At 40.1% G+C, this 15,316-nt stretch overlaps 1 protein-coding gene across 1 annotated transcript in view; it reads right to left on the reverse strand.

Annotated features, from left to right (window-relative positions):
- tlk2 (tousled-like kinase 2) overlaps positions 1–12,707 on the reverse strand; it is a 97,243-nt gene extending 84,536 nt beyond the window's left edge. The window contains exon 1 of the mRNA XM_055223622.1: positions 12,703–12,707. The gene's annotated coding sequence lies outside the window, so the exon portion shown is untranslated. The remainder of the gene's footprint in view (positions 1–12,702) is intronic.
- Between the last annotated feature and the right edge of the window lie 2,609 nt (positions 12,708–15,316).

Below are 15,316 nucleotides of genomic sequence, written 5' to 3' on the forward strand. Positions count from 1 at the left end.
ACAGGAGCCTCCAGGGGGCAGTGGGGCAGCTCTGGAGTCACTGTAAAGCCTCTTTAAGCCTCAGTTTCTCTTCGCTCTGTTGTTTCAGTTGCTGATGTAATGGGCCGCTCCCATCTCAAAGGTCCATCGCTAGCTCCTTAGCTAGCCTCTTGAGCAGTCTCCATGGATACAGGAAAAACAATTCAATTTCACACAATCCAACAGTCCCTCACTCGTGCCTTTGAACTGCACATGCTGCATTTCTTTTTTTGACTTCTACAGAAATTGCACAAAATTGACGTTACATCACAAACAGAATGAAAGCAAAAAGGTTTTCCTCATCTCCTTTTGTCACGCTGCACTTCTTAAGGTCAAACCCAATGATATGATGGAAAAAACTAAAATCAAAAAACAAAAAGTTTCAAAAAGAGCTCAGAGTGTGAGCCACAGAGGCCCCCGACCTCTCCGTTACCATGGGAACAAATCAAAAAACATATTGTACAACAAACAGGACGTAAACAGGGCTCAGCTGTCGCTTCAGAACACGTGTTCCCAGAGGCACATCTTTTATTAAAACATCTGGTTCAGTGTTTATCTAAACTCACCCAAAAGCACCTCAGTAAAGAGATACTATGGAACATTCCAGGTAAAGCCCCCTTCACCTGAAAAGTTACACAGTGCATCTTTAGCTGACTCAAATGTGCCAATAAAATCAAAATGACACTGAAATTTCAAACATTAGAACATAACAAATGGCCTTCAGTTCAAAGTGTCCCGTGCTTCAGTCTGTTTGCCTCTACACTCTGAAACATGAGTTTAACCTTTGACCTCCTTTGGCTGGTCCTTGTTCAGATCGACTGAGGTAAATATGATTGAATTAAATTGTAAAAACAGTGTGAGCTGTGTTTCCTTCAGTAAAGTTTGTCTTTGTCTAGAACAGTCTGGTTTTAGACCTGGTTTAGATCTCATGACACTCGGAAGGACACCTGTTTTAATGCGGTAATACTTCGCTCTGTGACCTTTGTGGCTCAGTGCAGTTTAACAGGAGGACTGGAAAAAAATGAGCTGCTCTAGTGTGATGTGCAGGTGTCCATAGGGGGCGCCGACAGCATGCGGCGCTTTGTTGTGATGACGTTTGACATCAGCTCCAATTGGATACCGCAGTTTTCTAACTTGGAAGTCAGCGGACTTGTTTCTTTTATTAAGTGCTTTTAGATGAACATTGTAATTTAAAATGGGTAAATTATAACGTAATGATACACAGAGATGAGAACCATAGAGACACAAGCACAACAGATATGTTTTAAAATGGCAAAAGCAGATATTCCCTCCATGCAATTCAAAAAGTGCATCCATTCTGAATTGCTTCACCTCTCGCTCGGTCCATATGAGCAGGAGATGTGTTTCCATTTTGCAGTTGTTGATGTTGTAATAAGCCTCCAGAGCTGGCAGTTATTGGCTCGGGGCAGTTTTGTGGCAGTTTTTCTCAAACTTCAGCTGTCGAAGTCGTCATCGCTCGGCACATCGTTCACTAAATCAGCCATGAGTATCCAGTGGGGTATAATAAGGAATAAGGCTGGGTTCTTTCAGTTATTATGTTTGTGATTATAATGTTAATGTGGCTGCTTTCAGTGTAAGAGCCTGGTTTAAAGGCCCCGGTTTAAAGGCCCCGGTTTAAAGGTCCCGGTTTAAAGGCCCCGGTTTAAAGGCCCCGGTTTAAAGGCCCCGGTTTAAAGGCCCCGGTTTAAAGGCCCCGGTTTAAAGGTCCCGGTTTAAAGGTCCCGGTTTAAAGGCCCCGGTTTAAAGGCCCCGGTTTAAAGGTCTTGGTTTAAAGGTCCCGGTTTAAAGGTCCCGGTTTAAAGGCCCCGGTTTAAAGGCCCCGGTTTAAAGGCCCCGGTTTAAAGGCCCCGGTTTAAAGGCCCCGGTTTAAAGGTCCCGGTTTAAAGGCCCCGGTTTAAAGGTCTTGGTTTAAAGGTCTTGGTTTAAAGGTCTTGGTTTAAAGGAACTGGTTTAAAGGTCCCGGTTTAAAGGCCCCGGTTTAAAGGTCTTGGTTTAAAGGCCCTGGTTTAAAGGCCCCGGTTTAAAGGCCCCGGTTTAAAGGCCCCGGTTTAAAGGTCCCGGTTTAAAGGTCCCGGTTTAAAGGTCCCGGTTTAAAGGCCCCGGTTTAAAGGCCCCGGTTTAAAGGTCTTGGTTTAAAGGTCCCGGTTTAAAGGTCCCGGTTTAAAGGCCCCGGTTTAAAGGCCCCGGTTTAAAGGCCCCGGTTTAAAGGCCCCGGTTTAAAGGTCCCGGTTTAAAGGCCCCGGTTTAAAGGTCTTGGTTTAAAGGTCTTGGTTTAAAGGTCTTGGTTTAAAGGAACTGGTTTAAAGGTCCCGGTTTAAAGGCCCCGGTTTAAAGGTCTTGGTTTAAAGGCCCTGGTTTAAAGGCCCTTTGTCCAATCCAACTCCCATGTGTTTGATTAAAATGGGTCCTGCTCCAACACAGATATATTGTAAACGCAGCTCTTGAGTCAAAATAATTCTGGTGTGTACCGTCTGCATCTAATTCTATTGCATTGATAATCAGGAAGCACGTTTTTAGTCAGTCGTTGTTAGTTTAACCAGGGCAAAACTGCACTTTGGTCTCTGAAAATGGTGAAAAGTGCTTAGAAACTCATCGTGGTGAATCATTGGAATGCTCAGAATGCATAAGGTCCGTGAGGAACAACTTTAGACCACTGCAAAGTGTTTAAAATAAACTAGTTTAATTTCAGTATTGTCTATGGCACTTGTAACCATAAAAAAGTGGAGTGTGACATCATCCACAAAATTCAGCTCCAAATAAAGTTCATCGTGGCTAGAGCAGTTATGGGGGCAATTTGGAGCAGAGTTCCATATCTGGAATTTCGATCGCAAGTATCATAGCAACTAAAGAGCCAATCCGGAGCGAGGATGATGAAGGTAAAGCCCCTTTCCGCCCGCATCACTGGTTTAGCAGGGAGCGGGCGCTTAGCAACACTATCAATTAAACCTGTTGCTAACGCTAGCAGGAACGACCTTGGGGAAAGAAGACGCTTGATTTGTCTGCTGTTAATGTTCATATCTTGATTTACAGACACAATAGTGAAATAAACCCCAGGATCATGTAGAGCAGGTTAATACGAACATTTAAGACCAAAATGACGAGTCTGACAGTAGCAGTCACAGAGAGAGGGGAGTCGATGGAGCCAGAAATGCACCCATGATCACTTTCAGTTTGGAACGCGGTGGCTAGCAGGTTAGCTATACCCTGTATTTTTATATATACAACTTTTTATATACACAACTTTTTCTCTTATAATGAACCAAAGCCTCCTGCTCCTAAGCAACAGCATCAAGTGAAGTGATAAAAATAAAGAGAAAATCTAATCATATCACTTATTAAAAAAAACGCTGGTTTCTTTGGTAATGTTTATAATCTCTGTTTGAACACAATGATGAGAACTGCAGCTGCTTTTCATATTATTAGTATAAGTTAGAGATGAGTTTGCATTGACTTTCCTCCTGAACATTAGACGGAGTGTAACAGAAGCACAAACACAACGGCACAAAATGTTCTCTTCAAATCTATGAAACTTTTGTCGTCTGTTTCTTTCTGGATGGGTTTCCTGTAGACAGAGATGGAAAAATACTTTGAAAATGTATTTAGGTACAGAATACTGAATACACGATTAAAATGTTTTTGACGTGGTCCAATCAGAGTGCAGTATTCTGAATACTTAGAATACTTTTACACCAAGTTGCATTAAATTATAGTGAAAAATACTACATAAAATTACAAGGTGATTTTTTTTTCTCGCTAATCTTGCTCTCGACATAAACATCATTGGTGGAGCGGACAGATACTCAGATCCACAGGTTGATGGTGTGATTCCAGCTCCCACAGTTGAATGCTGTTGTTGTGTCCTTGGGCTAAACACTTAACCCCCCTTGCCCCAGTGTCTGTGTATACTGGTGTGTTAAGGTGGAAAAGTGCTGTATAAAAATGTGGTCCATTTACCGTTTCATACTGGGCAGTTCAAAGCCAAGATTACAGGATAAATTAAATCATGTACTTCCTTTGACATTAAGAAAGTAACTGTGCTCTGAATACCACTATTCATCTGTGGGAGCGGGATTTGAACCGTCAACCTTCAAATCAGTGAAAAAACACTCGATCAACTGAGCTACTGTCGCCCAATGAACCGTGACAACACTAGTTTTAGCACACAGACCGTATATTTAAATAGACATAGCTAACCTGTTAGCCGCCGCCGCGTTCCAAACAGGAAGTGATCATTGGCGCACTTCCGGCTCCACCGACTTTGGCTCCAATTCATTTTCTGTGTAAAAACTGTGTCCGCTCTCTCTGTAACTCGTCATTTTGGTCTTAAATGTTTGTATTAACCTGCTCCACATGATCCTGGGTTTTTTATTTCACTATTGTGTCTGTAAATCAAGATATGAACATTAATAACAGACGAATCAGGCGCCTCCTTTCCCTGAGGTCACTCCTGCTAGCGTTAGCAACAGGTTTAATTAACAGAGTTGCAAAGCGCCTGCTCTCTGCTAAACCAACGGTGTGAGCGGGAAGGGGCGTTACTTTCAACAGCCTCGCTCTGGATTGGCTCTTTGGTTGCTATGATACTTGCTGTTGGAATTCCAAATGTAGAACGCAGCTCCAAATTCGCCGCTATAACTGTTAGCCTCGATGAGCTTCATTTGACTGGAGCTGAACGCTGTGGGTGACGCTCCCTTAGTCCACTTCTTTACCCAGTCTAGGGTTTTAGCTGCACCTGATTGGCAGATGCTCTACACACTAAGCGCTCTGTTCCATAAACACGTAGGTAAAGTGTCTACGCAGAGTGTTCTCAAACTCATATCAAGTGAGCAGCAGTTTGCAGAGACTACATGACCAGGCCAGACGTGCTAATCCCATTTCATCCTATAGTCGTATCTGCTTTCTCTGTAGGACGGAGGAGGACTCGTGTGATGTAACAAGACAAGGATGTGTTTGGTTATGTGCCCAAACAAAAGCAGGTGTACAGGTGTGGGAGGGGCCAACAGAGACAGGCAGACAACAGGTATCAAAACACCTGTCCAGGTACGTGAATGAGGTAATCCGCAGTTCATTCAGTGAGACTAGAGCAGCTACAAAACATCATTTATTATTAAACAGGTGTGTTTTGCAAAGAACAATGTTAAGAGCCAGTGATGGGAAAATGTATTTAGTTGCAAAATACTGAATACTGCAGTAAAATGTATTTTGTAAAGTGTTGTGACACATGGGCCAATCAGAATACTGTGTCCTGAATACTCTGAATACTTTTACACAGAGTTACATTTACATTATAGAGTAAAGACACAGACTAGGAGTAAAAACAGCTTCATATTTGTGCCACTGTTTGTTCTGTTTCTTGTCTTTCATTGGAGAAGTTAAAATCTCACCTGCTTCACAACAAGAGCTGGGTTTTATATTTTTCTCACTGTTTCTGTGCAGTTTGAGCCTAAATCGTGTGATCGAGTGCTGCCATGTATTTCTTTGATTTTAGAGAAGTAACTGTACTCTGAACACCGCCAAATGAAAGTAACTGTACCTGAAAACAGTTGGTATTCAATTAGTATTCTGAAAACATATTATCAGTACATGTGTTCAGTTACTTCCAACACTATTAACAGCAACAGTCTGTGTCAGGTAAAGAGAGTAGAGGGATTCTGCATTCATGAGAGTTTTCTTTTCTCAAATTGCAGTCTAATTGGTTTCACATGTTTGTGGCTCTGTGGAGCGCCCCCCAGTGGTTTCCTTCACTTTTAGGTCGGTCTTGTTCACATACACACCGAGCATCATTCACCCCAACACCATGAGCCACGTTAGAATCCATCAGCTGATCAGAGAACTTATCTCCATGACAACAAAGAAAAAACAAAGAACGAGCTTCCAGACAAAGCCCTGTGAACACACACACCCACCCACTTCACCTGTACACACACACACACGCCCACTTCACCTCTATACAGACACAGACACATGCCCACTTTACCTGTACACGGAGGGCTTTCACCTGTGGCTAAATACATTGTGAGGACTGTGTGGAACAGCATACAGACAGGCCCGGGCTCAGCTGTGCAGACAAACCCGGGGTCGCCTTCATCCAAATGGCCTCGTCGGACGAATGTGTCAAACAGCAGCTCTGCAACACCCATTCATACAAATATGATGATCTGATCACTTCTTAGCCCAATTCCAAGCACTTTTACTGTCACACCACACTGAGTAGGTCGGCCAGAGTTTGGCCGTGCTCACACCGCACTGCTAGCCTCGATGAACTTCATTTGACTGGAGGTGAACGCTGAGGGTGAGGTCACACTCACTTAGTCCATTTCTTTACACAGTCTGGGGTCTTTACACAAACCAGGTTCAAAGTTGTGCAGGAACAATCTCTTTTGATTCTCTGCTGTCAGGTTATCCAATCGCCCGCCCACTGAAGCCAGAAAAGGGCTGAGGCTTTCAACAGAGCTCAGGGTTAAATCAAATTCTTATGAAGGATGAGGAGAATTACACTGGAGTAATGTGTTTTTATGGCTGTTTCTCATTGTAACAGTCAAATCAATCCCCTGCTCATTCATGGGTATTCAAATAAGCACAAGAGCCACATAAACTATTACAGTCTCCCTCAAGTTTCCACAGCAAACACCACCTAAGAAAACAGTTTAAGTACAAACCCAAACCCACCCTCTTGTCATCTTCTTTTTACGATGATTATTTATATTTTGATTTGATTTGTTGTATTTGGATTTTAATGTCTTGATCTGAAATACACCATCGCCACAGTAACAAAAACAAACAAAAGTTGGCTAAAGCTGTAGATAAAACAGGCAAACACTAGTTCCACTGATAACTTTATGTACCTCCAGTGGTTCGCAAACTATAGCTTGCGAACCACTGCACTATCGCCAAATCCAATCACATCACACCTACTCAACAACCAAAGCCATTATTAATGTCTATGTATAAAACCTCTTGAGGGACACCGCAGGGCTCAACCTTTGGACCATTCACATTTGGTCCGGATCACAGACTTTAATCAGATTGAGCTGGAACAAAAGACAAATTATCCTACGGAATATTTGATAGATAAAATGTATATTTATTTTAGTTATTCAAAATTTTACCAGGTAAGCCAATTGAGAACATCTTTTGCAATGAGAACCTGTCCAACACGCAGCATAAAACAACACAGAACACACTCAAACACTCTTACGTCCACCATAAAGTGAAAAAGTGCATCAAAACATGAGGCACTGACACATTTCCAGATTAAAGATAGAAAGTCTTAAAAGCAGTTGGTCTGGTTTGAGTTTTTAAAAGTCGACAGAGATAAAAACGGGTTCCGTTTTAAATTCTGCTGTAGGTGGTTCCATGAGAAGCAAGTCAAAGGAACGACCAGGGTAAAGTATCTGCTGGAGCGGCGGATGTTACTGCAGTAAAACATGGCACTGATCACAAAGTATTACTGTTAAACTCAGCGGTGGAAAGAGTACTGAAAAAATGTACTCAGGTAAAAGTACAGTTACATGGCTAATAATGTACTTCACTGCAAGCAAAGGTACTGTTTGTATTTCAGTTAAAGTAGAAAGTACACATGGGAAATACTACTCAGAGTTTTAGAACCAAAACTGTTTCTGTAATGAATCAAAGCTGGATTTTGTCATTTTAAGCCCAGTCTTATGTGGGTTTATAGATGTAGAGAGGCGAGACAGCAGCCGGACGACCTGGGAATAGAACCAGACACTCCACTAGCTTTAAATACATTAAATCACTTTTATTCAGGAATGTGGAATTTTATCAAATGATGAAACAGACATTTACTATTGAGCTGTAGTTTCCTCAAATGCTTTACTCTTACTTAATTTATTTCTTGGATCACTTCTTCTACTTGAATAATATTATTGTGCGGTAAAGGCAGAGGTGGAACATACCAAAGTAAAAGTAGTAAAGTACTGTAATTAAGTATACATTTAAGGTATCTGTACTTTACTTAAGTGCATTTTACAGTGTGTACTTTTTACTTTTACTCCACAACATTTGACAACAGTATCTGTACTTTCTACTTCACTACATTTATGAACTGGACTGAAAAGTAAAAGTATTTTTATTATTGTGTGAGACCTGCTGAAAAGGCTGAGGGTTTATTTTTAACACGGTCAGAATTTGAACAAAACAAAAATATACAAATGAAAACAGAAAAAAACAAAACAAAACGATCAATTCAGTTGTTTGTGTTGAACAAAATTCAACTAAAATCTTTATGAAAATCACCACATTTGAAGCTTTATAAGACTCAAAATCTGTGAGAAACTTTTGATTTTTACTCATACATTTTTAAACCGATACTTTAATACTTTTGCTTAAGTAACATAATCGAGTACTTCATCCACCACAGCTTTTATGCAATTAACATTACACTCAGTTACAAGCTCAAATAAATGTTTATTCATTACTCAAAAGTACAATCATCCAACCAATTTACTCGAGTACAGTAACTTGAGTACTTGTAATGAGTTACTTTCTACTTGTGGTAATAATTGTTAATATTTCTGCTTCGTGAGGCACAGCTCGGGGATGATGCTCTCCGTCCTGGCCTCTGCACACGGCCCTATAGTGACACCTTTACCGAGCGTCCCCATGGGGCCAATCAGCTCCATCCACACCGCAGGCTCTGAGCCAACAAGATGGAGCCCCGTCTGTCTGTGCCTTTAGTACAGCTTTCACTAATGGTTTCTCATGGGAGGGCATCTGCTTCTATTGATATCCGTTGCAAACCTGCTGGTATTGACTGTAAACTGCACAGAGCAATTTGAGCCCACACAAAGGCCGTCGCTGCCGCCCACTTTCATTCAAATTGTACAAATTGGTGCTCGATGCAGAGCCAGACTCAGAGCCGCTTCATTACAAATTAATCAGCTCCGTAACGTGTTACACGGCTCTCGATTGTGGCTTAAACTCAGCCAAAGAGAAGAGGCGGGAAAACAAAACCCGATGCCTTCACTTATATAAATATTTGATCAGATATAAAAATTTAAATGCTTTTGTTTATGTATTTTAGATTTTAATGTCCTATTTGTATTCATATTGTTATTTACTTTAATCCCACATTATTATTATTATTGGGGTGACAGTGGCTCAGTTGGTAGAGCATTTGTGACCTGGACTGAAGGTTGCCGCTTCGAATCCCGCTTTCATCATTGGCAAAGACAATTACAAGTTAAAACATTTACATTATTTCTGCAGACAGGAGGTCACTACAGCCCTGACTCTTTAAGCCACACCCTAAAGCAGTCCCCTTGTGCTTGTGTCTCTATGGTTCTCATCTGTGACCCCTGTGGATCATCTTGTTATAATTTACACATTTTACATCACAATATTCATCTAAAACAACTTAATAAAAGAAAGTCCGCTGACTTCCGCGTTAGAAAACTGCGGTGTCCAGTGGGAGCTGATGTCGCTGTAAACATCATGACAACAAAGCGCCGCATGCTGTCGGCGCCCCCTATGGATAGTTGCACATCACACTAGAGCAGCACATTTTTTTAAATTTATACCAAAATGACGACGCGATGCTGCCGAATCCTATGAGAAAATAAAACTGGAGAATGAAGTGCGTACATCACAGTGAACGTGTACCGGTGGAGGTTAAATGGGGGTAGACGAGTAAAATGGCGTCTTGAAAATAAGAGATTCAAGTTTACTCAAACATTCACCCATTAAAAGTTTGGCAGCATCTGAACTCATTTGATCACAGATGAATTGAAACTGAGCCAATTTACATTTCACATTTAGATTTTTTATAATGAGACAAAAATCACAAATGTTAGTTTATCTGTCAGATCTCCCAGCTCTCTAAAATATTGGTTTGTAGTTTAATTCTGTTTAGGAAAGATGGTGATAAAAAGGTAGAGGACAGAAGTAAGGAGACTGGAGGCAGGAGGCAGGAGGGTGGAGGCAGGAGGCTGGAGGCAGGAGGCTGGAGACTGGAGGCAGGAGGCTGGAGGCAGGAGGCTGGAGGCAGGAGGCTGGAGGCTGGAAGGGGCAGGGCCTGTCAGTCACCTGTCCATAGGGAGCGTAGTGAAAAGCCAATGGCAGATATTTTCAAAGCGTTATCGCATGTAGCTTATCCCAGTCTCTTGGTTCATTCGCTCATGCCAGTCTGGACCTCACCCACTGCGAGGTTCATTCGCTTGTGCCAGACTGGACCTCACCCACAGCGGCGCTCAGAGCTATTTTCGTTTGGTGGTGTCAGTCTTGGCGGAGGATATCGCCTGTTCTCATCTCATTCGGTTTCTTTTGATTCGCACTAAAACAGAGAGAGATTGGGAGGAACTTTTCTGTGAGGGTCAGAGTGACATAAGAACCAAAAAGTACTGGATAAATGGTCAAATATTACAATGTTGAGATCATGAATCACAAATGATAAGACTTTTTTTTTTTATTCAAATTTGGTTTTAGAAAGAACTTTTTAATGATTTTTTAACAGTATTGTAATAATACAGTTCAAATTTGTGTTGTCAATAAAACAAACTCAGATACTAATTTATAACAAAACTATCAATACTCATTTGAACATTTATACACAGGTTTAAGAAGCATTTTGAGGATTTTTATCAGGCATTTTAGCTATGTCCATTTATATATACAGTCTATGGTATTTGAGCAAAATGTGTCTTGCCCCAGTTCAGAAATATTGTGCAAGTATAAGAGATCAAAATGCCTGTTGATTGTTCATGAATCAGCAGGAAGTGTGCAATTGGCATTGTAGTTGATAGCGCACTAAATTTTGACCACTGAAAGTTGTGAAAAGTGCTTATTAAGTTATCGCAGTGAGTAATTATGAATATCTGAATACATAAGGTAAGTAAGGAGTAAATTTGGACTACAGCAACAGTTTAAAATCTGTTTAAAGCAGTTTCAAATCAGTTTCAAATCAGGTTAAATCATTTTAAGTAATTTTAAAATCAGTTAAAATCAGTTTAAAATCAGGTTAAATCAGTTCCATCACTTTAAAGCTCTACATCGGTCATGACTCAGATGGTGGGGGCGGCTTTGTGCTTCTGTAACTCAATGAATCCCATGACGAGACTTGAACGTAAATGTCATGGAGCTAAAGGGCAAAGAGCCACACTCCTCAATATTTAATCAAGAATCATTGAGTTTACCTCTGAGACTGACCATGTTTGTATTAGCTCAATGTCTTTTTTTTTTTTTTTACCAGTTTATCTTTTTTTTTATCAGTTTATACTGTACAGAGAACAGGTACACACACACACACACACACCCACACCCACACCCACACCCATATATATATATATATATATATATATATATATATATATATATATATATATATATATATATATATATATATATATATATATATATATATATATATATATATATATATATATATATATATATATACATACATACATATACATATATACATACACACTCAACACTGAAGGGCTGAGGGCAGTTTCCATAGGAACGAGGCAACGTAATGGCCACGATCTGGATCTGCCACAGGGATGACAGAGGGATAGAGAGGGAGGGAGAGGAGAGAAGAGGGAGAGGAGGGAGGAAAAGAGGGAGACAGAAAAAGAGAGGGGAGGAACAGAAAGAGGGAGAGAAGAGGGAAAGAGGGATAAAAAAAATAAGTGAGAGAGAGAGGGGGGAGGATAAAAACAGAGTGAGAGAGAAAGAAGAGTCAGTTAACAAGGGATAAAAAGTGTGAGAGAGAAAGAGAGGAGGGAGGGAAAGAGGGATAAAGTGAGTGTGAGAGAGAGAGATTCATTTAAAGGTCCATATTCCTCTATTCTCTGATCTGTTCTAATGTTGTTTCCTCATCACAAACAGACCTGGAGTTGTGTTTTGTTTCATTCACATGTTTAACACACAAACCCTGCATATTTAGGCTGAGTTCTTCTCTCAAAGTGAAAACACTCTGTTCCACCTTGTGATGTCATCAAGTGGTAATACAGGAAGTGCTCTACTAGCTCTGTGTGTTGTGTATCAGTGTATTTGTTTGACTTTTATGTGAAGCTCTTTGGCTCAGCTCAAGTCATTTTAAATGTGATATATAAATTGCAGAGTCTCTCTCTCCGGCTTCTACAGTTTATTCAGCAGATCTTGTGAAGATTTATGTTGATTACAGATGGGACACTTTTTCATATTTGTTGACACTTCGGCATCAGTCATTCCTTGTCTTTACGATGGCAGACACATTTATCGTTTGTTTTGTTTTACTTTGTCAGTGAAGTTAAAGCGGACCTCTTCTGCAAAATCGACTTCTGATATTTGAGTAACACTTTGTTAGTCTGTCTGCATCTCCAAACCTCAAAATGCTCTGCTCCACCTTGTGATGTCATGAAGTGGTAGTTTTCAAGTTAACAGCTCCTTTTACCTTTAGTTCAGTAGAAATTGGCAACTCCAGGACTGAAATAATCCAAATGATTCTAGTGAAGGTGTGTGGAGTTTAAAAACACAGTGGAGCACTTCCTGTATTACCACATGATGACATCACAAGGTGGAACAGAGTGTTTTCGGTTTGAGAGAAGAACTCAGTCTAAATATGCAGGTTTGTGTGTTAAACATTTGTAAGTGAAACAAAACACAACTCCAGGTCTGTTTGTGATGAGGAAACAACATTAGGACAAATCAGAGAATAGAGGAATATGGATTTTATTTTTTTGCTCCTGTATCTGTACTTTTACTTAAGTAACATAAGTGAGTCCTTGTTCCATCAGTGCACGTGTCTGTAGAACGATCACAGCCCCAGTGTGTCAGGTGGAGGTGATGACCTGAGCGACTGAAGCTGTCGGACCTCACACGACCTTGTTCTAGTTGGATCACACCTCCTTTGCCTCCTCCTCTTCCTCCTCCTCTTCCTCCTCCTCTTCCTCCTCCGAGCTGTGAGAGACATGGCCTGGAATGGTTTGGATGTTTTTTATATTTTTAAACTTTTTATATTTTTCAAACCTCAAAACAAAACTCCAGGTGTTGGTTCCATTTATCGAGTTTTTCAGTTTCTAATCCAGGTTCTGAAACATGTGACGCTCTGAGGTCAGATGTTTCCATAATACTGAGAATCTTTACAATTTCAAGGCAAAAATTTGGACGCATCTAGTTTTCAATGTTTTATTTATTCATTTTTACTACTTTTTACATTCCATAAACACACAGAAGACATCAAATATATAAAAGTAACATCTAAAGAATTATGTAGGAAAGAAAAAAGTAAATAATAATCCATGTTTTTCCTCTTATCCGGGGTTGAGTCGCAGGGGCAGCAGTCTATGCAGGGACTCCCAGGCTTCCCTCACCCCAGACACTTCTTCCAGCTCCTCCAGTGGGACTTCAAGGCGTTCACAGGCCAGCCAAGAGACATAGTCCCTCCAGCGTGTTTACTAAATATATCATTTTTAATATTTTAGACTGAAATCCTCTCATGACGTCCCTGAAATGGTTTTCACTTTACAGCTGAGCCTCAAGGTCAACACATGACAAAAGTGCAAAAAGGGTTAAACAGAAGGGTAAAGGATTTTTGTTTACTACATTCATCATGTGTCGTTTATAGTTTTGATGCTTCAATGAGAGTCTACAGAGTAAAAAACATGGAAATACTTTTTTCATGTATGTTTCTTATATACTGTGACTCCAACCTTTTGACTTTTACATGAAAAATGATCAAAATATGTGCAGTTTGTCCATAAAGTCTCTACAATTTTAAGATTTAATTAAAGACAGTTGATAAGATATATTAGATTTGTTTTGTTGTACTCAGTGGTTATAAAAGTTTTTAATCACATTGCATTTTTGTAAGTCAGACATCCTGTTGATTGAAGAGGCGACTTTTGAATGAACCTGAAAAAAATTCTCCTCCTCAAGAGAAGAGCAGTGTGTGTCATGGATCTATGGGGCTGTGTTAAAGATGTTGTGTTTAGAACAAAGATACGGGTCATTACTGAACTAAAGCCAAAGATACAGATGTGACTGAGCCATCGATGAGGCTCTGCTGCAGCGAACATGGTAAGAAATCCAGCCCCATCTTGATGTGCTTCATGTGACTAATGGAGCCCACATAGAGGTGTGTTACCGTATTTTCCGGACTATACGTTGCTCCTGAGTAGAAGTTGCACAAGCAAAAAAATGCATAATAATGAAGAAAAAAAACGTATACAAGTCGCACTGGACTATAAGTTGCATTTTTTGAGAAAAATTACAGCATGCTAACGTAACACATTTATATTTATTCAGCGACATGAAGCACAGACAGAACTGAATAAGTGTCTGGTTTGTTAACGTACGATATTAACAGTAAATCAGATAAATAAAGCATAAAAAACAAGCAACAAGTTTACTCTGGATCTCAGTCCAAATCACTAAATCCATTGAATTCTTCATCCTCGGTGTCGCTTCTGAACAACTCCACCTGCTCCAGAGGTAAATGAGGCACCTCTTCCTCTTCTGCATGGCTGTCATTAGTCTGAGCGAATATGAATTTCTTTTGGGAACATTTTTGTTCAGTCTTTCTCAGGTGTCTTTTAAATGACCATAATGTTGACATTTTAAATGTTCAATAGTACAGGAGCAGTAGATACTGATACACAAGCCTAGAGTGCCCTCATGCAGCTGTCACTGTGACAGACGTGAAATGATATATGTGAATAATTTCACATATAAATCGCATCTGAGTATAAGTCACACCCGCGGAGAAACTATGAAAAAAAAAGTGTGACTTATAGTCTGGAAAATACAGTGAATGAGTCAAACACTTTGGAAACCATTGAGAACAATAGAACAGGTCTGATTAAGAGATCTGACCAACTGCCTTTGTGATAGTGTTTTAAACTGTAAAGACACGTGATGGGGACCCTGTTCAGTAATAATTAAAAAATAAAAACTACAAATGCTGATCTTTTTGTCAGGACCCTGCAGATTTTACTGTAATAGTATCAAATTCTCAAATGATCAAATTAATTTATCACATAATCCCTTTCAATGAAACAAAAGCCAAAAAATCTGACATGATTCAAACCCAGCATAGACCAGCTCTGAGCACCATTTTGAGGACTTTTCACCACTGAACAGTTAGGAAAATAGTCTTTGTGCTAATCTCTATGGCAACAGTGCTAATTTTTCACCTCTCTGAAAACCCCACGGATACTGGGTCCTTTCCATATGTTTAATGACACATGAGTTCATACATTAATATTCATACAGAAATGAGATGAATTATTGAGTTTTGATGCAGTAAGCACGGCCTTACATCACTCGTGTATGTGCGTGT

This window comes from Periophthalmus magnuspinnatus, chromosome 8 (genome assembly GCF_009829125.3).
Source record: "Periophthalmus magnuspinnatus isolate fPerMag1 chromosome 8, fPerMag1.2.pri, whole genome shotgun sequence".
Classification (NCBI taxonomy): domain Eukaryota; kingdom Metazoa; phylum Chordata; class Actinopteri; order Gobiiformes; family Gobiidae; genus Periophthalmus; species Periophthalmus magnuspinnatus.